The sequence below is a fragment of the Nothobranchius furzeri genome, chromosome 10 (assembly GCF_043380555.1).
Source record: "Nothobranchius furzeri strain GRZ-AD chromosome 10, NfurGRZ-RIMD1, whole genome shotgun sequence".
In the NCBI taxonomy this organism is placed as follows: Eukaryota; Metazoa; Chordata; class Actinopteri; order Cyprinodontiformes; family Nothobranchiidae; genus Nothobranchius; species Nothobranchius furzeri.
The window spans coordinates 22422830-22449935 of record NC_091750.1 but is presented as its reverse complement, the minus strand read 5'-3'; positions in this window follow the sequence as shown (position 1 = coordinate 22449935).

Here is a 27106-nt window from a genome sequence, read left to right as displayed (position 1 = left end):
ACGTTACAGGAAGGTAGAATCTATTGAGTTGTAAGTGATCTGAACGTTTCATGATGATAGCACTTTCCTAAGGGGGTCAAACCATGTCCCAAAGGTCACCGGGCCTGGTGTCACTTTAAAGAAGTAGTCGAGTTACACCTTTGTGGGCTTATAACTTGGCTTCTGAATGTCCTAGAGAGATCAGGTTTGTTTTAATGTACTCTAATCAACAGCCCCTACAACCACAAAAAGGAATGGAGTCATTAGCACTTATGGTTTGTAAATGGCACCCAGAATTATGTTGCACGAAGCACAATTTTACATCATTCTGGGACCATTTGTGTGAAAACAAAGTCCAGTCAGGCTGAAACGTTACAGGAAGCTAGAATCTATTGAGTTGTAAGTGATCTGAACGTTTCATGATGATCACACATTCCTATAAGGGGTCAAACCATGTCCCAAAGGTCACCGGATCTGGTGACACTTTAAAGAAGTAGTCCAGTTACACATTTGTGGGCTTATAACTTGGCTTCTGAATGTCCTAGAGAGATCAGGTTTGTTTTAGTGTACTCCAATCAACAGCCCCTACAACCACAAAAAGGAATGGAGTCATTAGCACTTATGGTTTTTAAATGGCACCCAGAATTATGTTGCACAAAGCACAATTTCACATCATTATGGGTTCATTTGTGTGAAAACAAGGTCCAATCAGGCTGAAACGTTACAGGAAGGTAGAATCTATTGATTTGTAAGTGATCTGAACGTTTCATGATGATAGCACTTTCCTAAGGGGGTCAAACCATGTCCCAAAAGTCACCGGATCTGATGTCAATTTAAAGAAGTAGTCCAGTTACACCTTTATGGGCTTATAACTTGGCTTCTGAATATCCTAGAGAGGTCAGGTTTGTTTTAGAGTACTCCAATTAACAGCCCCCATTACCACAAAAAGGAATGGAGTCATTAGCACTTATGGTTTTTAAATGGCACCCAGAATTATGTTGCACGAAGCACAATTTCACATCATTCTGGGTTCATTTGTGTGAAAACAAGGTCCAATCAGGCTGAAACGTTAAAAGAAGGTAGAATCTATTGAGTTGTAAGTGATCTGAACGTTTCATGATGATCGCACATTCCTATAGGGGGTCAAACCATGTCCCAAAGGTCACCGGGCCTGGTGTCACTTTAAAGAAGTCGTCGAGTTACACCTTTGTGGGCTTATAACTTGGCTTCTGAATGTCCTAGAGAGATCAGGTTTGTTTTAATGTACTCCAATCAACAGCCCCTACAACCACAAAAAGGAATGGCGTCATTAGCACTTATGGTTTGTAAATGGCACCCAGAATTATGTTGCACGAAGCACAATTTCACATCATTCTGGGTCCATTTGTGTGAAAACAAGGTCCAATCAGGCTGAAACGTTACAAGAAGGTAGAATCTATTGAGTTGTAAGTGATCTGAACGTTTAATGATGATCGCACATTCCCATAGGGGGTCAAACCATGTCCCAAAGGTCACCGGGCCTGGTGTCACTTTAAAGAAGTAGTCCAGTTACACATTTGTGGGCTTATAACTTGGCTTCTGAATATCCTAGAGAGGTCAGGTTTGTTTTATAGTACTCCAATTAACAGCCCCATTACCCCAAAAAGGAATGGAGTCATTAGCACTTATGGTTTTTAAATGGCACCCAGAATTATGTTGCACGAAGCACAATTTCACATCATTCTGGGTTCATTTGTGTGAAAACAAGGTCCAATCAGGCTGAAACGTTACAAGAAGGTAGAATCTATTGAGTTGTAAGTGATCTGAATGTTTCATGATGATCGCACATTCCTATAGGGGTCAAACCATGTCCCAAAGGTCACCGGGCCTGGTGTCACTTTAAAGAAGTAGTCCAGTTACACCTTTGTGGGCCTATAACTTGGCCTCTGAATGTCCTAGAGAGATCAGGTTTGTTTTAGTGTACTCCAATCAACAGCCCCTACAACCACAAAAAGGAATGGAGTCATTAGCACTTATGGTTTGTAAATGGCACCCAGAATTATGTTGCACGAAGCACAATTTCACATCATTCTGGGTCCATTTGTGTGAAAACAAGGTCCAATCAGGCTGAAACATTACAAGAAGGTAGAATCTATTGAGTTGTAAGTGATCTGAACGTTTCATGATGGTCGCACATTCCTATAGGGGGTCAAACCATGTCCCAAAGGTCACCGGGCCTGGTGTCACTTTAAAGAAGTAGTCCAGTTACACCTTTGTGGGCTTATAACTTGGCTTCTGAATGTCCTAGAGAGATCAGGTTTGTTTTAATGTACTCCAATAAACAGCCCCTACAACAAAAAACTGAATGGAGTCATTAGCACTTATGGTTTGTAAATGGCACCCAGAATTATATTGCACGAAGCACAATTTCACATCATTCTGGGTCCATTTGTGTGAAAACAAGGTCCAATCAGGCTGAAACGTTACAAGAAGGTAGAATCTATTGAGTTGTAAGTGATCTGAACGTTTAATGATGATCGCACATTCCTATAGGGGGTAAAACCATGTCCCAAAGGTCACCAGGCCTGGTGTCACTTTAAAGAAGTAGTCCAGTTACACATTTGTGTGCTTATAACTTGGCTTCTGAATGTCCTAGAGAGATCTGGTTTGTTTTAGTGTACTCCAATCAACAGCCCCTACAACCACAAAAAGGAATGGAGTCATTAGCACTTATGGTTTGTAAATGGCACCCAGAATTATGTTGCACGAAGCACAATTTCACATCATTCTGGGTCCATTTGTTTGAAAACAAGGTCCAATCAGGCTGAAACGTTACAAGAAGGTAGAATCTATTGAGTTGTAAGTGATCTGAACGTTTCATGATGATCGCACATTCCTATAGGGGTCAAACCATGTCCCAAAGGTCACCGGGCCTGGTGTCACTTTAAAGAAGTAGTCCAGTTACACATTTGTGGGCTTATAACTTGGCTTCTGAATATCCTAGAGAGGTCAGGTTTGTTTTACAGTACTCCAATTAACAGCCCTCATTACCCCAAAAAGGAATGGAGTCATTAGCACTTATGGTTTTTAAATGGCACCCAGAATTATGTTGCACGAAGCACAATTTCACATCATTCTGGGTTTATTTGTGTGAAAACAAGGTCCAATCAGGCAGAAACGTTACAGGAAGGTAGAATCTATTGAGTTGTAAGTGATCTGAACGTTTCATGATGATAGCACTTTCCTAAGGGGGTCAAACCATGTCCCAAAGGTCACCGGGCCTGGTGTCACTTTAAAGAAGTAGTCGAGTTACACCTTTGTGGGCTTATAACTTGGCTTCTGAATGTCCTAGAGAGATCAGGTTTGTTTTAATGTACTCTAATCAACAGCCCCTATTACCACAAAAAGGAATGGAGTCATTAGCACTTATGGTTTGTAAATGGCACCCAGAATTATGTTGCACGAAGCACAATTTCACATCATTCTGGGTCCATTTGTGTGAAAACAAGGTCCAATCAGGCAGAAACGTTACAAGAAGGTAGAATCTATTGAGTTGTAAGTGATCTGAACGTTTCATGATGATCGCACATTCCTATAGGGGGTAAAACCATGTCCCAAAGGTCACCAGGCCTGGTGTCACTTTAAAGAAGTAGTCCAGTTACACATTTGTGGGCTTATAACTTGGCTTCTGAATGTCCTTGAGAGATCAGGTTTGTTTAAGTGTACTCCAATCAACAGCCCCTACAACCACAAAAAGGAATGGAGTCATTAGCACTTATGGTTTGTAAATGGCACCCAGAATTATGTTGCACAAAGCACAATTTCACATCATTCTGGGTCCATTTGTGTGAAAACAAGGTCCAATCAGGCTGAAACGTTACAAGAAGGTAGAATCTATTGAGTTGTGAGTGATCTGAACGTTTCATGATGATCGCACATTCCTATAGGGGGTCAAACCATGTCCCAAAGGTCACCGGGCCAGGTGTCACTTTAAAGAAGTAGTCCAGCTACACCTTTGTGGGCTTATAACTTGGCCTCTGAATGTCCTAGAGAGATCAGGTTTGTTTTAATGTACTCCAATCAACAGCCCCTACAACCACAAAAAGGAATGGAGTCATTAGCACTTATGGTTTGTAAATGGCACCCAGAATTATGTTGCACGAAGCACAATTTCACATCATTCTGGGTCCATTTGTGTGAAAACAAGGTCCAATCAGGCTGAAACATTACAAGAAGGTAGAATCTATTGAGTTGTAAGTGATCTGAACGTTTCATGATGGTCGCACATTCCTATAGGGGGTCAAACCATGTCCCAAAGGTCACCAGGTCTGGTGTCACTTTAAAGAAGTAGTCCAGTTACACATTTGTGTGCTTATAACTTGGCTTCTGAATGTCCTAGAGAGATCAGGTTTGTTTTAGTTACTCCAATCAACAGCCCCTACAACCACAAAAAGGAATGGAGTCATTAGCACTTATGGTTTGTAAATGGCACCCAGAATTATGTTGCACGAAGCACAATTTCACATCATTCTGGGTCCATTTGTGTGAAAACAAGGTCCAATCAGGCAGAAACGTTACAAGAAGGTAGAATCTATTGAGTTGTAAGTGATCTGAACGTTTCATGATGATCGCACATTCCTATAGGGGGTAAAACCATGTCCCAAAGGTCACCCGGCCTGGTGTCACTTTAAAGAAGTAGTCCAGTTACACATTTGTGGGCTTATAACTTGGCTTCTGAATGTCCTTGAGAGATCAGGTTTGTTTAAGTGTACTCCAATCAACAGCCCCTACAACCACAAAAAGGAATGGAGTCATTAGCACTTATGGTTTGTAAATGGCACCCAGAATTATGTTGCACAAAGCACAATTTCCCATCATTCTGGGTCCATTTGTGTGAAAACAAGGTCCAATCAGGCTGAAACGTTACAAGAAGGTAGAATCTATTGAGTTGTGAGTGATCTGAACGTTTCATGATGATCGCACATTCCTATAGGGGGTCAAACCATGTCCCAAAGGTCACCGGGCCAGGTGTCACTTTAAAGAAGTAGTCCAGCTACACCTTTGTGGGCTTATAACCTGGCCTCTGAATGTCCTAGAGAGATCAGGTTTGTTTTAATGTACTCCAATCAACAGCCCCTACAACCACAAAAAGGAATGGAGTCATTAGCACTTATGGTTTGTAAATGGCACCCAGAATTATGTTGCACGAAGCACAATTTCACATCATTCTGGGTCCATTTGTGTGAAAACAAGGTCCAATCAGGCTGAAGCGTTACAGGAAGGTAGAATCTATTGAGTTGTAAGTGATCTGAACGTTTCATGATGATCGCACATTCCTATAGGGGGTCAAACCATGTCCCAAAGGTCACCAGGCCTGGTGTCACTTTAAAGAAGTAGTCCAGTTACACATTTGTGGGCTTATAACTTGGCTTCTGAATGTCCTAGAGAGGTCAGGTTTGTTTTAGTGTACTCCAATCAACAGCCCCTAAAACCACAAAAAGGAATGGAGTCATTAGCACTTATGGTTTGTAAATGGCACCCAGAATTATGTTGCACGAAGCACAATTTCACATCATTCTGGGTTCATTTGTGTGAAAACAAGGTCCAATCAGGCTGAAACGTTACAAGAAGGTAGAATCTATTGAGTTGTAAGTGATCTGAACGTTTCATGATGATCGCACATTCCTATAGGGGTCAAACCATGTCCCAAAGGTCACCGGGCCTGGTGTCACTTTAAAGAAGTAGTCCAGTTACCCCTTTGTGGGCTTATAACTTGGCCTCTGAATGTCCTAGAGAGATCAGGTTTGTTTTAATGTACTCCAATCAACAGCCCCTACAACCACAAAAAGGAATGGAGTCATTAGCACTTATGGTTTGTAAATGGCACCCAGAATTATGTTGCACGAAGCACAATTTCACATCATTCTGGGTCCATTTGTGTGAAAACAAGGTCCAATCAGGCTGAAACGTTACAAGAAGGTAGAATCTATTGAGTTGTAAGTGATCTGAACGTTTCATGATGATCGCACATTCCTATAGGGGTCAAACCATGTCCCAAAGGTCACCGGGCCTGGTGTCACTTTAAAGAAGTAGTCCAGTTACCCCTTTGTGGGCTTATAACTTGGCTTCTGAATATCCTAGAGAGGTCAGGATTGTTTTAGAGTACTCCAATTAACAGCCCCCATTACCACAAAAAGGAATGGAGTCATTAGCACTTATGGTTTTTAAATGGCACCCAGAATTATGTTGCACGAAGCACACTTTCACATCATTCTGGGTTCATTTGTGTGAGAACAAGGTCCAATCAGGCTGAAACGTTACAAGAAGGTAGAATCTATTGAGATGTAAGTGATTTGAACGTTTCATGATGATCGCACATTCCTATAGGGGTCAAACCATGTCCCAAAGGTCACCGGGCCTGGTGTCACTTTAAAGAAGTAGTCCAGTTACACCTTTGTGGGCTTATAACTTGGCCTCTGAATGTCCTAGAGAGATCAGGTTTGTTTTAATGTACTCCAATCAACAGCCCCTACAACCACAAAAAGGAATGGAGTCATTAGCACTTATGGTTTTTAAATGGCACCCAGAATTATGTTGCATGAAGCACAATTTCACATCATTCTGGGTCCATTTGTGTGAAAACAAGGTCCAATCAGGCTGAAACGTTACAAGAAGGTAGAATCTATTGAGTTGTAGGTGATCTGAACGTTTCATGATGATCGCACATTCCTATAGGGGGTAAAACCATGTCCCAAAGGTCACCAGGCCTGGTGTCACTTTAAAGAAGTAGTCCAGTTACACATTTGTGGGCTTATAACTTGGCTTCTTAATGTCCTAGAGAAATCAGGTTTGTTTTAGTGTACTCCAATCAACAGCCCCTACAACCACAAAAAGGAATGGCGTCATTAGCACTTATGGTTTGTAAATGGCACGCAGAATTATGTTGCACGAAGCACAATTTCACATCATTCTGGGTCCATTTGTGTGAAAACAAGGTCCAATCAGGCTGAAACGTTACAAGAAGGTAGAATCTATTGAGTTGTAAGTGATCTGAATGTTTCATGATGATCTCACATTCCTATAGGGGTCAAACCATGTCCCAAAGGTCACCGGGCCTGGTGTCACTTTAAAGAAGTAGTCCAGTTACACCTTTGTGGGCTTATAACATGGCCTCTGAATGTCCTAGAGAGATCAGGTTTGTTTTAGAGTACTCCAATTAACAGCAACCATTACCACAAAAAGGAATGGAGTCATTAGCACTTATGGTTTTTAAATGGCACCCAGAATTATGTTGCACGAAGCACACTTTCACATCATTCTGGGTTCATTTGTGTGAAAACAAGGTCCAATCAGGCTGAAACGTTACAAGAAGGTAGAATCTATTGAGTTGTAAGTGATCTGAATGTTTCATGATGATCTCACATTCCTATAGGGGTCAAACCATGTCCCAAAGGTCACCGGGCCTGGTGTCACTTTAAAGAAGTAGTCCAGCTACACATTTGTGGGCTTATAACTTGGCTTCTGAATGTCCTAGAGAGGTCAGGTTTGTTTTAGTGTACTCCAATCAACAGCCCCTACAACCACAAAAAGGAATGGAGTCATTAGCACTTATGGTTTTTAAATGGCACCCAGAATTATGTTGCACAAAGCACAATTTCACATCATTCTGGGTTCATTTGTGTGAAAACAAGGTCCAATCAGGCTGAAACTATACAGGAAGGTAGAATCTATTGATTTGTAAGTGATCTGAACGTTTCATGATGATAGCACTTTCCTAAGGGGGTCAAACCATGTCCCAAAAGTCACCGGATCTGATGTCAATTTAAAGAAGTAGTCCAGTTACACCTTTATGGGCTTATAACTTGGCTTCTGAATGTCCTAGAGAGATCAGGTTTGTTTTAATGTACTCCAATCAACAGCCCCTACAACCACAAAAAGGAATGGCGTCATTAGCACTTATGGTTTGTAAATGGCACCCAGAATTATGTTGCACGAAGCACAATTTCACATCATTCTGGGTCCATTTGTGTGAAAACAAGGTCCAATCAGGCTGAAACGTTACAAGAAGGTAGAATCTATTGAGTTGTAAGTGATCTGAACGTTTAATGATGATCGCACATTCCCATAGGGGGTCAAACCATGTCCCAAAGGTCACCGGGCCTGGTGTCACTTTAAAGAAGTAGTCCAGTTACACATTTGTGGGCTTATAACTTGGCTTCTGAATATCCTAGAGAGGTCAGGTTTGTTTTATAGTACTCCAATTAACAGCCCCATTACCCCAAAAAGGAATGGAGTCATTAGCACTTATGGTTTTTAAATGGCACCCAGAATCATGTTGCACGAATCACAATTTCACATCATTCTGGGTTCATTTGTGTGAAAACAAGGTCCAATCAGGCTGAAACGTTACAAGAAGGTAGAATCTATTGAGTTGTAAGTGATCTGAATGTTTCATGATGATCGCACATTCCTATAGGGGTCAAACCATGTCCCAAAGGTCACCGGATCTGGTGTCAATTTAAAGTAGTCCAGTTACACATTTGTGGGCTTATAACATGGCCTCTGAATGTCCTAGAGAGATCAGGTTTGTTTTAATGTACACCAATCCACAGCCCCTACAACCACAAAAATGAATGGAGTCATTAGCACTTATGGTTTGTAATTATGTTGCATGAAGCACAATTTCACATCATTCTGGGTCCATTTGTGTGAAAACAAGGTCCAATCAGGCTGAAACGTTACAAGAAGGTAGAATCTATTGAGTTGTAAGTGATCTGAACGTTTCATGATGATCGCACATTCCTATAGGGGGTAAAACCATGTCCCAAAGGTCACCAGGCCTGGTGTCACTTTAAAGAAGTAGTCCAGTTACACATTTGTGGGCTTATAACTTGGCTTCTGAATGTCCTAGAGAGATCAGGTTTGTTTTAGTGTACTCCAATCAACAGCCCCTACAACCACAAAAAGGAATGGAGTCATTAGCACTTATGGTTTGTAAATGGCACCCAGAGTTATGTTGCACGAAGCACAATTTTACATCATTCTGGGTCCATTTGTGTGAAAACAAAGTCCAGTCAGGCTGAAACGTTACAGGAAGCTAGAATCTATTGAGTTGTAAGTGATCTGAACGTTTCATGATGATCACACATTCCTATAAGGGGTCAAACCATGTCCCAAAGGTCACCGGATCTGGTGACACTTTAAAGAAGTAGTCCAGTTACACATTTGTGGGCTTATAACTTGGCTTCTGAATGTCCTAGAGAGATCAGGTTTGTTTTAGTGTACTCCAATCAACAGCCCCTACAACCACAAAAAGGAATGGAGTCATTAGCATTTATGGTTTTTAAATGGCACCCAGAATTATGTTGCACAAAGCACAATTTCACATCATTCTGGGTTCATTTGTGTGAAAACAAGGTCCAATCAGGCTGAAACTATACAGGAAGGTAGAATCTATTGATTTGTAAGTGATCTGAACGTTTCATGATGATAGCACTTTCCTAAGGGGGTCAAACCATGTCCCAAAAGTCACCGGATCTGATGTCAATTTAAAGAAGTAGTCCAGTTACACCTTTATGGGCTTATAACTTGGCTTCTGAATGTCCTAGAGAGATCAGGTTTGTTTTAATGTACTCCAATCAACAGCCCCTACAACCACAAAAAGGAATGGCGTCATTAGCACTTATGGTTTGTAAATGGCACCCAGAATTATGTTGCACGAAGCACAATTTCACATCATTCTGGGTCCATTTGTGTGAAAACAAGGTCCAATCAGGCTGAAACGTTACAAGAAGGTTGAATCTATTGAGTTGTAAGTGATCTGAACGTTTCATGATGATCGCACATTCCTATAGGGGGTCAAACCATGTCCCAAAGGTCACCGGGCCTGGTGTCACTTTAAAGAAGTCGTCGAGTTACACCTTTGTGGGCTTATAACTTGGCTTCTGAATGTCCTAGAGAGATCAGGTTTGTTTTAATGTACTCCAATCAACAGCCCCTACAACCACAAAAAGGAATGGCGTCATTAGCACTTATGGTTTGTAAATGGCACCCAGAATTATGTTGCACGAAGCACAATTTCACATCATTCTGGGTCCATTTGTGTGAAAACAAGGTCCAATCAGGCTGAAACGTTACAAGAAGGTAGAATCTATTGAGTTGTAAGTGATCTGAACGTTTAATGATGATCGCACATTCCCATAGGGGGTCAAACCATGTCCCAAAGGTCACCGGGCCTGGTGTCACTTTAAAGAAGTAGTCCAGTTACACATTTGTGGGCTTATAACTTGGCTTCTGAATATCCTAGAGAGGTCAGGTTTGTTTTATAGTACTCCAATTAACAGCCCCATTACCCCAAAAAGGAATGGAGTCATTAGCACTTATGGTTTTTAAATGGCACCCAGAATCATGTTGCACGAATCACAATTTCACATCATTCTGGGTTCATTTGTGTGAAAACAAGGTCCAATCAGGCTGAAACGTTACAAGAAGGTAGAATCTATTGAGTTGTAAGTGATCTGAATGTTTCATGATGATCGCACATTCCTATAGGGGTCAAACCATGTCCCAAAGGTCACCGGGCCTGGTGTCACTTTAAAGATGTAGTCCAGTTACACCTTTGTGGGCTTATAACTTGGCCTCTGAATGTCCTAGAGAGATCAGGTTTGTTTTAATGTACTCCAATCAACAGCCCCTACAACCACAAAAAGGAATGGAGTCATTAGCACTTATGGTTTGTAAATGGCACCCAGAATTATGTTGCATGAAGCACAATTTCACATCATTCTGGGTCCATTTGTGTGAAAACAAGGTCCAATCAGGCTGAAACGTTACAAGAAGGTAGAATCTATTGAGTTGTAAGTGATCTGAACATTTCATGATGATCGCACATTCCTATAGGGGGTAAAACCATGTCCCAAAGGTCACCAGGCCTGGTGTCACTTTAAAGAAGTAGTCCAGTTACACATTTGTGGGCTTATAACTTGGCTTCTGAATGTCCTAGAGAGATCAGGTTTGTTTTAGTGTACTCCAATCAACAGCCCCTACAACCACAAAAAGGAATGGAGTCATTAGCACTTATGGTTTGTAAATGGCACCCAGAATTATGTTGCACGAAGCACAATTTCACATCATTCTGGGTCCATTTGTGTGAAAACAAGGTCCAATCAGGCTGAAACATTACAAGAAGGTAGAATCTATTGAGTTGTAAGTGATCTGAACGTTTCATGATGGTCGCACATTCCTATAGGGGGTCAAACCATGTCCCAAAGGTCACCGGGCCTGGTGTCACTTTAAAGAAGTAGTCCAGTTACACGTTTGTGGGCTCATAACTTGGCTTCTGAATGTCCTAGAGAGATCAGGTTTGTTTTAATGTACTCCAATAAACAGCCCCTACAACAAAAAACTGAATGGAGTCATTAGCACTTATGGTTTGTAAATGGCACCCAGAATTATGTTGCACGAAGCACAATTTCACATCATTCTGGGTCCATTTGTGTGAAAACAAGGTCCAATCAGGCTGAAACGTTACAAGAAGGTAGAATCTATTGAGTTGTAAGTGATCTGAACGTTTAATGATGATCGCACATTCCTATAGGGGGTAAAACCATGTCCCAAAGGTCACCAGGCCTGGTGTCACTTTAAAGAAGTAGTCCAGTTACACATTTGTGTGCTTATAACTTGGCTTCTGAATGTCCTAGAGAGATCTGGTTTGTTTTAGTGTACTCCAATCAACAGCCCCTACAACCACAAAAAGGAATGGAGTCATTAGCACTTATGGTTTGTAAATGGCACCCAGAATTATGTTGCACGAAGCACAATTTCACATCATTCTGGGTCCATTTGTTTGAAAACAAGGTCCAATCAGGCTGAAACGTTACAAGAAGGTAGAATCTATTGAGTTGTAAGTGATCTGAACGTTTCATGATGATCGCACATTCCTATAGGGGTCAAACCATGTCCCAAAGGTCACCGGGCCTGGTGTCACTTTAAAGAAGTAGTCCAGTTACACATTTGTGGGCTTATAACTTGGCTTCTGAATATCCTAGAGAGGTCAGGTTTGTTTTACAGTACTCCAATTAACAGCCCTCATTACCCCAAAAAGGAATGGAGTCATTAGCACTTATGGTTTTTAAATGGCACCCAGAATTATGTTGCACGAAGCACAATTTCACATCATTCTGGGTTTATTTGTGTGAAAACAAGGTCCAATCAGGCAGAAACGTTACAGGAAGGTAGAATCTATTGAGTTGTAAGTGATCTGAACGTTTCATGATGATAGCACTTTCCTAAGGGGGTCAAACCATGTCCCAAAGGTCACCGGGCCTGGTGTCACTTTAAAGAAGTAGTCGAGTTACACCTTTGTGGGCTTATAACTTGGCTTCTGAATGTCCTAGAGAGATCAGGTTTGTTTTAATGTACTCTAATCAACAGCCCCTACAACCACAAAAAGGAATGGAGTCATTAGCACTTATGGTTTGTAAATGGCACCCAGAATTATGTTGCACGAAGCACAATTTTACATCATTCTGGGACCATTTGTGTGAAAACAAAGTCCAGTCAGGCTGAAACGTTACAGGAAGCTAGAATCTATTGAGTTGTAAGTGATCTGAACGTTTCATGATGATCACACATTCCTATAAGGGGTCAAACCATGTCCCAAAGGTCACCGGATCTGGTGACACTTTAAAGAAGTAGTCCAGTTACACATTTGTGGGCTTATAACTTGGCTTCTGAATGTCCTAGAGAGATCAGGTTTGTTTTAGTGTACTCCAATCAACAGCCCCTACAACCACAAAAAGGAATGGAGTCATTAGCACTTATGGTTTTTAAATGGCACCCAGAATTATGTTGCACAAAGCACAATTTCACATCATTATGGGTTCATTTGTGTGAAAACAAGGTCCAATCAGGCTGAAACGTTACAGGAAGGTAGAATCTATTGATTTGTAAGTGATCTGAACGTTTCATGATGATAGCACTTTCCTAAGGGGGTCAAACCATGTCCCAAAAGTCACCGGATCTGATGTCAATTTAAAGAAGTAGTCCAGTTACACCTTTATGGGCTTATAACTTGGCTTCTGAATATCCTAGAGAGGTCAGGTTTGTTTTAGAGTACTCCAATTAACAGCCCCCATTATCACAAAAAGGAATGGAGTCATTAGCACTTATGGTTTTTAAATGGCACCCAGAATTATGTTGCACGAAGCACAATTTCACATCATTCTGGGTTCATTTGTGTGAAAACAAGGTCCAATCAGGCTGAAACGTTAAAAGAAGGTAGAATCTATTGAGTTGTAAGTGATCTGAACGTTTCATGATGATCGCACATTCCTATAGGGGGTCAAACCATGTCCCAAAGGTCACCGGGCCTGGTGTCACTTTAAAGAAGTCGTCGAGTTACACCTTTGTGGGCTTATAACTTGGCTTCTGAATGTCCTAGAGAGATCAGGTTTGTTTTAATGTACTCCAATCAACAGCCCCTACAACCACAAAAAGGAATGGCGTCATTAGCACTTATGGTTTGTAAATGGCACCCAGAATTATGTTGCACGAAGCACAATTTCACATCATTCTGGGTCCATTTGTGTGAAAACAAGGTCCAATCAGGCTGAAACGTTACAAGAAGGTAGAATCTATTGAGTTGTAAGTGATCTGAACGTTTAATGATGATCGCACATTCCCATAGGGGGTCAAACCATGTCCCAAAGGTCACCGGGCCTGGTGTCACTTTAAAGAAGTAGTCCAGTTACACATTTGTGGGCTTATAACTTGGCTTCTGAATATCCTAGAGAGGTCAGGTTTGTTTTATAGTACTCCAATTAACAGCCCCATTACCCCAAAAAGGAATGGAGTCATTAGCACTTATGGTTTTTAAATGGCACCCAGAATTATGTTGCACGAAGCACAATTTCACATCATTCTGGGTCCATTTGTGTGAAAACAAGGTCCAATCAGGCTGAAACATTACAAGAAGGTAGAATCTATTGAGTTGTAAGTGATCTGAACGTTTCATGATGGTCGCACATTCCTATAGGGGGTCAAACCATGTCCCAAAGGTCACCGGGCCTGGTGTCACTTTAAAGAAGTAGTCCAGTTACACCTTTGTGGGCCTATAACTTGGCCTCTGAATGTCCTAGAGAGATCAGGTTTGTTTTAGTGTACTCCAATCAACAGCCCCTACAACCACAAAAAGGAATGGAGTCATTAGCACTTATGGTTTGTAAATGGCACACAGAATTATGTTGCACGAAGCACAATTTCACATCATTATGGGTCCATTTGTGTGAAAACAAGGTCCAATCAGGCTGAAACATTACAAGAAGGTAGAATCTATTGAGTTGTAAGTGATCTGAACGTTTCATGATGGTCGCACATTCCTATAGGGGGTCAAACCATGTCCCAAAGGTCACCGGGCCTGGTGTCACTTTAAAGAAGTAGTCCAGTTACACCTTTGTGGGCTTATAACTTGGCTTCTGAATGTCCTAGAGAGATCAGGTTTGTTTTAATGTACTCCAATAAACAGCCCCTACAACAAAAAACTGAATGGAGTCATTAGCACTTATGGTTTGTAAATGGCACCCAGAATTATATTGCACGAAGCACAATTTCACATCATTCTGGGTCCATTTGTGTGAAAACAAGGTCCAATCAGGCTGAAACGTTACAAGAAGGTAGAATCTATTGAGTTGTAAGTGATCTGAACGTTTAATGATGATCGCACATTCCTATAGGGGGTAAAACCATGTCCCAAAGGTCACCAGGTCTGGTGTCACTTTAAAGAAGTAGTCCAGTTACACATTTGTGTGCTTATAACTTGGCTTCTGAATGTCCTAGAGAGATCAGGTTTGTTTTAGTTACTCCAATCAACAGCCCCTACAACCACAAAAAGGAATGGAGTCATTAGCACTTATGGTTTGTAAATGGCACCCAGAATTATGTTGCACGAAGCACAATTTCACATCATTCTGGGTCCATTTGTGTGAAAACAAGGTCCAATCAGGCAGAAACGTTACAAGAAGGTAGAATCTATTGAGTTGTAAGTGATCTGAACGTTTCATGATGATCGCACATTCCTATAGGGGGTAAAACCATGTCCCAAAGGTCACCAGGCCTGGTGTCACTTTAAAGAAGTAGTCCAGTTACACATTTGTGGGCTTATAACTTGGCTTCTGAATGTCCTTGAGAGATCAGGTTTGTTTAAGTGTACTCCAATCAACAGCCCCTACAACCACAAAAAGGAATGGAGTCATTAGCACTTATGGTTTGTAAATGGCACCCAGAATTATGTTGCACAAAGCACAATTTCACATCATTATGGGTCCATTTGTGTGAAAACAAGGTCCAATCAGGCTGAAACGTTACAAGAAGGTAGAATCTATTGAGTTGTGAGTGATCTGAACGTTTCATGATGATCGCACATTCCTATAGGGGGTAAAACCATGTCCCAAAGGTCACCAGGCCTGGTGTCACTTTAAAGAAGTAGTCCAGTTACACATTTGTGGGCTTATAACTTGGCTTCTGAATGTCCTTGAGAGATCAGGTTTGTTTAAGTGTACTCCAATCAACAGCCCCTACAACCACAAAAAGGAATGGAGTCATTAGCACTTATGGTTTGTAAATGGCACCCAGAATTATGTTGCACAAAGCACAATTTCACATCATTATGGGTCCATTTGTGTGAAAACAAGGTCCAATCAGGCTGAAACGTTACAAGAAGGTAGAATCTATTGAGTTGTGAGTGATCTGAACGTTTCATGATGATCGCACATTCCTATAGGGGGTCAAACCATGTCCCAAAGGTCACCGGGCCAGGTGTCACTTTAAAGAAGTAGTCCAGCTACACCTTTGTGGGCTTATAACTTGGCCTCTGAATGTCCTAGAGAGATCAGGTTTGTTTTAATGTACTCCAATCAACAGCCCCTACAACCACAAAAACGAATGGAGTCATTAGCACTTATGGTTTGTAAATGGCACCCAGAATTATGTTGCACGAAGCACAATTTCACATCATTCTGGGTCCATTTGTGTGAAAACAAGGTCCAATCAGGCTGAAACATTACAAGAAGGTAGAATCTATTGAGTTGTAAGTGATCTGAACGTTTCATGATGGTCGCACATTCCTATAGGGGGTCAAACCATGTCCCAAAGGTCACCAGGTCTGGTGTCACTTTAAAGAAGTAGTCCAGTTACACATTTGTGTGCTTATAACTTGGCTTCTGAATGTCCTAGAGAGATCAGGTTTGTTTTAGTTACTCCAATCAACAGCCCCTACAACCACAAAAAGGAATGGAGTCATTAGCACTTATGGTTTGTAAATGGCACCCAGAATTATGTTGCACGAAGCACAATTTCACATCATTCTGGGTCCATTTGTGTGAAAACAAGGTCCAATCAGGCAGAAACGTTACAAGAAGGTAGAATCTATTGAGTTGTAAGTGATCTGAACGTTTCATGATGATCGCACATTCCTATAGGGGGTAAAACCATGTCCCAAAGGTCACCCGGCCTGGTGTCACTTTAAAGAAGTAGTCCAGTTACACATTTGTGGGCTTATAACTTGGCTTCTGAATGTCCTTGAGAGATCAGGTTTGTTTAAGTGTACTCCAATCAACAGCCCCTACAACCACAAAAAGGAATGGAGTCATTAGCACTTATGGTTTGTAAATGGCACCCAGAATTATGTTGCACAAAGCACAATTTCCCATCATTCTGGGTCCATTTGTGTGAAAACAAGGTCCAATCAGGCTGAAACGTTACAAGAAGGTAGAATCTATTGAGTTGTGAGTGATCTGAACGTTTCATGATGATCGCACATTCCTATAGGGGGTCAAACCATGTCCCAAAGGTCACCGGGCCAGGTGTCACTTTAAAGAAGTAGTCCAGCTACACCTTTGTGGGCTTATAACTTGGCCTCTGAATGTCCTAGAGAGATCAGGTTTGTTTTAATGTACTCCAATCAACAGCTCCTACAACCACAAAAAGGAATGGAGTCATTAGCACTTATGGTTTGTAAATGGCACCCAGAATTATGTTGCACGAAGCACAATTTCACATCATTCTGGGTCCATTTGTGTGAAAACAAGGTCCAATCAGGCTGAAGCGTTACAGGAAGGTAGAATCTATTGAGTTGTAAGTGATCTGAACGTTTCATGATGATCGCACATTCCTATAGGGGGTCAAACCATGTCCCAAAGGTCACCAGGCCTGGTGTCACTTTAAAGAAGTAGTCCAGTTACACATTTGTGGGCTTATAACTTGGCTTCTGAATGTCCTAGAGAGGTCAGGTTTGTTTTAGTGTACTCCAATCAACAGCCCCTAAAACCACAAAAAGGAATGGAGTCATTAGCACTTATGGTTTGTAAATGGCACCCAGAATTATGTTGCACGAAGCACAATTTCACATCATTCTGGGTTCATTTGTGTGAAAACAAGGTCCAATCAGGCTGAAACGTTACAAGAAGGTAGAATCTATTGAGTTGTAAGTGATCTGAACGTTTCATGATGATCGCACATTCCTATAGGGGTCAAACCATGTCCCAAAGGTCACCGGGCCTGGTGTCACTTTAAAGAAGTAGTCCAGTTACCCCTTTGTGGGCTTATAACTTGGCCTCTGAATGTCCTAGAGAGATCAGGTTTGTTTTAATGTACTCCAATCAACAGCCCCTACAACCACAAAAAGGAATGGAGTCATTAGCACTTATGGTTTGTAAATGGCACCCAGAATTATGTTGCACGAAGCACAATTTCACATCATTCTGGGTCCATTTGTGTGAAAACAAGGTCCAATCAGGCTGAAACGTTACAAGAAGGTAGAATCTATTGAGTTGTAAGTGATCTGAACGTTTCATGATGATCGCACATTCCTATAGGGGTCAAACCATGTCCCAAAGGTCACCGGGCCTGGTGTCACTTTAAAGAAGTAGTCCAGTTACCCCTTTGTGGGCTTATAACTTGGCCTCTGAATGTCCTAGAGAGATCAGGTTTGTTTTAATGTACTCCAATCAACAGCCCCTACAACCACAAAAAGGAATGGAGTCATTAGCACTTATGGTTTGTAAATGGCACCCAGAATTATGTTGCACGAAGCACAATTTCACATCATTCTGGGTCCATTTGTGTGAAAACAAGGTCCAATCAGGCTGAAACGTTACAAGAAGGTAGAATCTATTGAGTTGTAAGTGATCTGAACGTTTCATGATGATCGCACATTCCTATAGGGGTCAAACCATGTCCCAAAGGTCACCGGGCCTGGTGTCACTTTAAAGAAGTAGTCCAGTTACCCCTTTGTGGGCTTATAACTTGGCTTCTGAATATCCTAGAGAGGTCAGGATTGTTTTAGAGTACTCCAATTAACAGCCCCCATTACCACAAAAAGGAATGGAGTCATTAGCACTTATGGTTTTTAAATGGCACCCAGAATTATGTTGCACGAAGCACACTTTCACATCATTCTGGGTTCATTTGTGTGAGAACAAGGTCCAATCAGGCTGAAACGTTACAAGAAGGTAGAATCTATTGAGATGTAAGTGATCTGAACGTTTCATGATGATCGCACATTCCTATAGGGGTCAAACCATGTCCCAAAGGTCACCGGGCCTGGTGTCACTTTAAAGAAGTAGTCCAGTTACACCTTTGTGGGCTTATAACTTGGCCTCTGAATGTCCTAGAGAGATCAGGTTTGTTTTAATGTACTCCAATCAACAGCCCCTACAACCACAAAAAGGAATGGAGTCATTAGCACTTATGGTTTTTAAATGGCACCCAGAATTATGTTGCATGAAGCACAATTTCACATCATTCTGGGTCCATTTGTGTGAAAACAAGGTCCAATCAGGCTGAAACGTTACAAGAAGGTAGAATCTATTGAGTTGTAAGTGATCTGAACGTTTCATGATGATCGCACATTCCTATAGGGGGTAAAACCATGTCCCAAAGGTCACCAGGCCTGGTGTCACTTTAAAGAAGTAGTCCAGTTACACATTTGTGGGCTTATAACTTGGCTTCTGAATGTCCTAGAGAAATCAGGTTTGTTTTAGTGTACTCCAATCAACAGCCCCTACAACCACAAAAAGGAATGGCGTCATTAGCACTTATGGTTTGTAAATGGCACGCAGAATTATGTTGCACGAAGCACAATTTCACATCATTCTGGGTCCATTTGTGTGAAAACAAGGTCCAATCAGGCTGAAACGTTACAAGAAGGTAGAATCTATTGAGTTGTAAGTGATCTGAACGTTTAATGATGATTGCACATTCCCATAGGGGGTCAAACCATGTCCCAAAGGTCACCGGGCCTTGTGTCACTTTAAAGAAGTAGTCCAGTTACACATTTGTGGGCTTATAACTTGTGTAACGGAATCAAAGTGATGTAACTAACCAAAGTTGTATTTTAATACACTGTTAGTAGTTCACTTTTATAAACAGAAGAATAGGCTGTTTTTATCATCAGGGAGTTTAATTAAACACTCTGTATTGACTTTGAGACAATAAAAGAGAGAGAGATGGGATCGTTTGAGAATCTTTAATTTCTGAATTATAAATTCTAAACAATCTACCAGGACTACTCTGTGATGGATGAGAATGGATTCGGATGTTGTGTTGGTGCGTGTGTGTGTGTGTGTGGGTCTGGTTCAGATTCTCTAGGATGACGTAATCGAATCTGTCGTCTTTGTTATGACTAGATATCACGAGGCTTATAAAGTGATGACATGAGCCGCTATTTTGCCGTGTACGTACCCAGTGGGGTCTCCCAAGTAGATCAGGAATTGCCAGGTCTGGAAACCTCGGATGTACGATGGAGCTGTCGGTGCAGCGGTCACAACGTTTCAAAACCCGTCTGGAGGGTCGGCCCGGTACGATTCAGCAGCGTCAGCAGTTGCTCTTATTTTGAAAAGACGTCGTCTGGTTGTTAAACGACGAAAATCTCCCGTTTCACAGTTCTTAGTTTAAAGAAAACGCATCCGGCCAGGCTGCGCTTGTCTTTAGGATGATGGTGAATAGAACTGAAGTCAAAATGGAACTGACTTAAAATGGCGTTGCCTTGTTTTATATCTCTGAATTGTTGATAAGTTTCAGTAAAGTAGATTGGACACTTGAAGTCAACACCAGATTCTCCTGCGGCAGCCGAAAGCTCTGATTGGTTGGAACAATGTGTCATGCGTTTCTATGGAGATGAGGATCAGTATGTCTGCACCGTAGTCCTGGTTTCATTAAACATAATTCATGACATATTTATTTCACAGATCATTCACTTGATTATTGTTGATCAACATCTGTTTTGCTTAATAATTTTAATCACAAATAAAGTACTTTGATTAAGTAAAGCTTCTTCTTCTCCTTCGGACTCTTCTCCTGGAATGTAAACAGTCTGAGGAACAACTCGACCTTGGTTTTTCTACACGGTGTTATTGTGCCCAGGGGCCAGCTGTATGGAGTTGAAAACCATGAACTTCATAACCTTACATATCCCCCCTTTTCAAGGTCAATGTGGTCCTTCAAGAGACCACTTGGTCGTTGAACCAACCCAAGTTATGAAGAATCTTGACAACAGAACCGCATGCGATCCCAAGGGAACAGCCATCTGTGGTGAGGTACGAACCCCACGCCGGAGAACAGTCTCGCATACTCCTCAGGAAGAACACAAGTCCGCAGGTTATTAATTATTCCCCATGGAAGCCATAAACGAAGCAACAGCAACTTCATATCCTCACGGGCAATAAAGCAAAGCAGGAGCAAATCTTGAACGTATCCACGAACAGGGTAGTGTTCCAATTAAAAATCGATTGTTGTAAGAGTACTTATCGTAATCCACAAAAAGGGAAGAGCGGGTGACAGTAAACCCAACGAATGAGGCGTCCCAGCAGCCACGCAGGAACCACAGTCGTCCAAGGCCAACGAGCCGGAGCACCACCCAGGAGTAGTTGATGCAGATGACGAGTCACGGATCCACCCCCAGGACGCAGGATCCTCACAAGCTCAGCAGAGGAGAGAGAGCACAGTGTAGGCACTTCAATGTAGACACGACAAAAGTGCATTTCATGTCATCAAAGAAATAAAAAAATAATAAAAACCTAACTCTATGAGTGCCTTTTGTACTATGTGTTAGTTTTAAGTGTAATTACCCATTAAGCGAAGAAATGGATGCAACCCTGACTGTGTAAGATGCAAAAAGGGATGATGCGAGAAGCAGAAAAGTGAAAGAAACCCTAACTGGTATCAGTGAATCCTCACTGTAAATACTTGTGTCAGGACAGGGGCAACATTGGTTGTAGCCCCGCAGGATAAATCAAAGAATTGATGATCACAAACATAATTTTCACTGTAAAAATCAACTGGTCAAAGGTACTATAAAAAACAGAAATGTAAATCAGCACTAAAATGTAAATCAGTGGTTAGTAATCATGTTCATGTGAATGTACCCCTAAGGAATTGTGATTAGTAAAGATTAAAAAAAAAACAAAATTTTGGACAACAGTACTATGTGACCTAACCCACTCACTGTTACCTGGCCTTTCACCTGACTCCAGGAGCCCACAGCACGTCCATCTCAACCCACCTTAAGTCTGCACGTGACGTATAACAGGAAAGACAACCATGTACACTCACAAACAAACAAATTTGTGTAAGCAGAGACAGAAATCTGTGGAACCAACGGGACGTATTTACCACCCCCCTTTTGAAGTCGGTGGATTGTTGATGTTGGTATCGGCCAAATCTGTGGGACCCTTGTGCAGTTTGATATGGCCCCTGTGTACCCATTTGTAGACGGGCGCCATGTTTTTGTCGGCGATCATGATCTGATACACGACCGGAGAGATCTTATCTGTAACCAGGTATGGACCAGACCATCTGGGCCAAAGTTTCTTAGCCAGCTTCCCCGAGGTCGCATTATTGTTACCCGTTTCGGGAGCGAAAATGTAGTACCAGGCCTGGTCACCTACATCGAGTTCGGAAGGTGAGGCTTTCTTATCGTAATAAGTTTTTCTGCCTTCAGCTGACTTTCCCAGAGATGCCTGTGCGAACGAGAATGCTGCCAGCAGGTGAGTTCGCAGGTTCTGGTCGTAGAAGTGGTCCATGACCTTCTCAATCTGTAACAGAAGTTCCGGGGGTCTACCCGGTGGCTTCGAGAGTGGTGGTGAGGTCGAAATCGCGTACCCCCGCGAAAGACACGCCACCGAAGGGCGTCCGCCTGTGTCAGGCCACGGTTTGCACGGCTTTGGCTCCCGCACACGTGCAAACAGTCGTCCGGACGCACCGCTGATTCCAGCGTCAAGGCGTTGGAGACAGTCCAACCCTAAGAGCATGGGCATCGGCATCTCCTCGGTGATGTACACGAGGTGTTTAAAGGACATGCCCCCTATCGAGATGTTGACCTCAGCCGTCGCAGCCGCGGGCGAGGGAGCGCCATAGAACTCGTCAAAATCCTTTGGGCCCGAAATGAGTGTGGGGTTTGAGATGTCCTCCCCCCTTTGTTCGCACATGCTGCTGTAAAGAGCTCCGCTGATGAGCGAGATGTCCGCTCCTGTGTCTAATAATGCGACACAGCGTTGTCGTTGATTTACAGTGACCTCCACTGCGGGCCTATCAGATCCCCTTCTCACGACCAGAGGTGCAAGCAAAATTTTCTCAGTCACGGCGGTGGTAGTAGTGGTACTGCGGTCGTCATCTGCGGGTTCATCGCCTAACATCGCCACGGACGGAACGACCGGTGAGGTGTCGTCGCTTTCCTTAGAGGTGTTGTTGTTTTCCTGTGAATCAGAACCTGTGAAAACATCAACCTGCAGCACTTCAGTCTCATTTTGTGGCTTCTCAGGCAAACCCGGACCTGCAGCCCGTGTCGCCTGAGAATCACGCATGAATTGTTTGACGTCCTCGCCGTCTTTCTGAAGAGCGCAAATCATGTTCATCATGTTAGTCATCATGGGAAGGAAAGTGTTTTGAATTGCTGCCTGAAGTTGGGCTTGAAATTGCATCGCTACCTCTGAGTCCATTTTCCAAAATAGTAAATAGTCCTTTTTTATTTTATTTATTAATTTACTCTTTAAATTTGCCTTCTAATTAGATGTTTATTTAGAAACAACCTTACCTGTAGATTTTTTAAAAGAAGTAGTTACAAGGAAGCTTGGCTGGTGAATGATTATTTTGGGCAAAATTGTTCAATAATGCCAAAAAAAAAAAATATCATTGTCATTTGACCTGCCCAAGATGGCGGGTCGAGCTACGTGTCGGGCACCTAAGATGGCGGACCGCCGCGCATGCGTCGTCCGACACCCGGCCTGGATCCCCGTAGCAATCACACAATTCTGAACACTGGAGCGTGTTTCAGAACCGCCGCTAAGGTTACCTTAAAGTACTCCATACCGGAAGGTTTAGCGGATTAAAGGACGCAGTTCCGCTGCGTCGGAACGGCTAGAAAGCTCCGCGGGACGCGTTCCCGAGCCTTCACACCGAGAGTGGCTAGTTAGCTCGTCGGCTAATGCTAGCGAACGCCCTGTAGCGATCAGGGTCTCAAAATTGCCTCGATCAACCAACGTGCCTCTCGCTCCGTGATTGAAAGGGTCTTAAAAGTGTACGCAATCTGGATTCAGTACCGCTCTGCGGGTGTTCTCGGCTGACAGCGTTTACCGAGCAGTCAAGCAACGGCAGGTGCTAACGAGAATTCCGACTAAGAACAGCGCGAATCCTGCGCTCATCGAACGGAAATAAATTTCCGACGGAGTCTTCTGTCTCCGATTACACAAATGGACGCACACAGTGTCACAAACACCACGACAAACAATAAACAGACGGTTCCAATGCAATAAAACAGGAGAAATGTTTACCCTTAGATGTAGGCCTCAAAATGGCCACCAGCACACGTCAGCACTTAAGGTGTTTTGATGAAACAGCGCCTCCCGTCGGAGGGTGATGAATGTGCACCCCCCCTTTCTGAGAGCTGAATGAGGAAGCGCTCGCCTTTTTCTCTTTTCTCTAACACACAGACAGTGAACTAAAAATCCCAAATAAAATGTCTCAGAGTCGGCACAAAGTGTAATAAACTGTGCAGATATCAAGCTTGGCTCGCCATATGTAATGGAATCAAAGTGATGTAACTAACCAAAGTTGTATTTTAATACACTGTTAGTAGTTCACTTTTATAAACAGAGGAATAGGCTGTTTTTATCATCAGGGAGTTTAATTAAACACTCTGTATTGACTTTGAGACAATAAAAGAGAGAGAGATGGGATCGTTTGAGAATCTTTAATTTCTGAATTATAAATTCTAAACAATCTACCAGGACTACTCTGTGATGGATGAGAATGGATTCGGATGTTGTGTTGGTGCGTGTGTGTGTGTGTGTGGGTCTGGTTCAGATTCTCTAGGATGACGTAATCGAATCTGGTCGTCTTTGTTATGACTAGATATCACGAGGCTTATAAAGTGATGACATGAGCCGCTATTTTGCCGTGTACGTACCCAGTGGGGTCTCCCAAGTAGATCAGGAATTGCCAGGTCTGGAAACCTCGGATGTACGATGGAGCTGTCGGTGCAGCGGTCACAACGTTTCAAAACCCGTCTGGAGGGTCGGCCCGGTACGATTCAGCAGCGTCAGCAGTTGCTCTTATTTTGAAAAGACGTCGTCTGGTTGTTAAACGACGAAAATCTCCCGTTTCACAGTTCTTAGTTTAAAGAAAACGCATCCGGCCAGGCTGCGCTTGTCTTTAGGATGATGGTGAATAGAACTGAAGTCAAAATGGAACTGACTTAAAATGGCGTTGCCTTGTTTTATATCTCTGAATTGTTGATAAGTTTCAGTAAAGTAGATTGGACACTTGAAGTCAACACCAGATTCTCCTGCGGCAGCCGAAAGCTCTGATTGGTTGGAACAATGTGTCATGCGTTTCTATGGAGATGAGGATCAGTATGTCTGCACCGTAGTCCTGGTTTCATTAAACATAATTCATGACATATTTATTTCACAGATCATTCACTTGATTATTGTTGATCAGCATCTGTTTTGCTTAATAATTTTAATCACAAATAAAGTACTTTGATTAAGTAAAGCTTCTTCTTCTCCTTCGGACTCTTCTCCTGGAATGTAAACAGTCTGAGGAACAACTCGACCTTGGTTTTTCTACACGGTGTTATTGTGCCCAGGGGCCAGCTGTATGGAGTTGAAAACCATGAACTTCATAACCTTACACTTGGCTTCTGAATATCCTAGAGAGGTCAGGTTTGTTTTATAGTACTCCAATTAACAGCCCCCATTACCCCAAAAAGGAATGGAGTCATTAGCACTTATGGTTTTTAAATGGCACCCAGAATTATGTTGCACGAAGCACAATTTCACATCATTCTGGGTTCATTTGTGTGAAAACAAGGTCCAATCAGGCAGAAACGTTACAGGAAGGTAGAATCTATTGAGTTGTAAGTGGTCTGAACGTTTCATGATGATAGCACTTTCCTAAGGGGGTCAAACCATGTCCCAAAGGTCACCGGATCTGGTGTCAATTTAAAGAAGTAGTCCAGTTACACATTTGTGGGCTTATAACTTGGCTTCTGAATGTCCTAGAGAGATCAGGTTTGTTTTAGTGTACTCCAATCAACAGCCCCTACAACCACAAAAAGGAATGGAGTCATTAGCACTTATGGTTTTTAAATGGCACCCAGAATTATGTTGCACGAAGCACAATTTCACATCATTCTGGGTTCATTTGTGTGAAAACAAGGTCCAATCAGGCTGAAACGTTACAGGAAGGTAGAATCTATTGAGTTGTAACTGATCTGAACGTTTCATAATGATAGCACTTTCCTAAGGGGGTCAAACCATGTCCCAAAAGTCACCGGATCTGGTGTCACTTTAAAGAATTTGTCCAGTTACACATTTGTGGGCTTATAACTTGGCTTCTGAATGTCCTAGAGAGATCAGGTTTGTTTTAGTGTACTCCAATCAACAGCCCCTACAACCACAAAAAGGAATGGAGTCATTATAGCACTTATGGTTTGTAAATGGCACCCAGAATTATGTTGCACGAAGCACAATTTCACATCATTCTGGGTCCATTTGTGTGAAAACAAGGTCCAATCAGGCTGAAACGTTACAAAAAGTTAGAATGTATTGAGTTGTAAGTGATCTGAATGTTTCATGATGATTGCACATTCCTACAAGGGGTCAAACCATGTCCCAAAGGTCACCGGATCTGGTGTCACTTTAAAGAAGTAGTCCAGTTACACATTTGTGGGCTTATAACTTGGCTTCTGAATGTCCTAGAGAGAGCAGGTTTGTTTTAGTGTACTCCAATCAACAGCCCCTACAACCACAAAAAGGAATGGAGTCATTAGCACTTATGGTTTTTAAATGGCACCCAGAATTATGTTGCACGAAGCACAATTTCACATCATTCTGGGTTCATTTGTGTGAAAACAAGGTCCAATCAGGCTGAAACGTTACAGAAAGGTAGAATCTATTGAGTTGTAAGTGATCTGAACGTTTCATGATGATAGCACTTTCCTAAGGGGGTCAAACCATGTCCCAAAAGTCACCGGATCTGATGTCAATTTAAAGAAGTAGTCGAGTTACACCTTTGTGGGCTTATAACTTGGCTTCTGAATATCCTAGAGAGGTCAGGTTTGTTTTAGAGTACTCCAATTAACAGCCCCCATTACCACAAAAAGGAATGGGGTCATTAGCACTTTTGGTTTGTAAATGGCACCCAGAATTATGTTGCATGAAGCACAATTTCACATCATTCTGGGTCCATTTGTGTGAAAACAAGGTCCAATCAGGCTGAAACGTTACAAGAAGGTAGAATCTATTGAGTTGTAAGTGATCTGAACGTTTCATGATGATCGCACATTCCTATAGGGGGTAAAACCATGTCCCAAAGGTCACCAGGCCTGGTGTCACTTTAAAGAAGTAGTCCAGTTACACATTTGTGGGCTTATAACTTGGCTTCTGAATGTCCTAGAGAGATCAGGTTTGTTTTAGTGTACTCCAATCAACAGCCCCTACAACCACAAAAAGGAATGGCATCATTAGCACTTATGGTTTGTAAATGGCACCCAGAATTATGTTGCATGAAGCACAATTTCACATCATTCTGGGTCCATTTGTGTGAAAACAAGGTCCAATCAGGCTGAAACGTTACAAGAAGGTAGAATCTATTG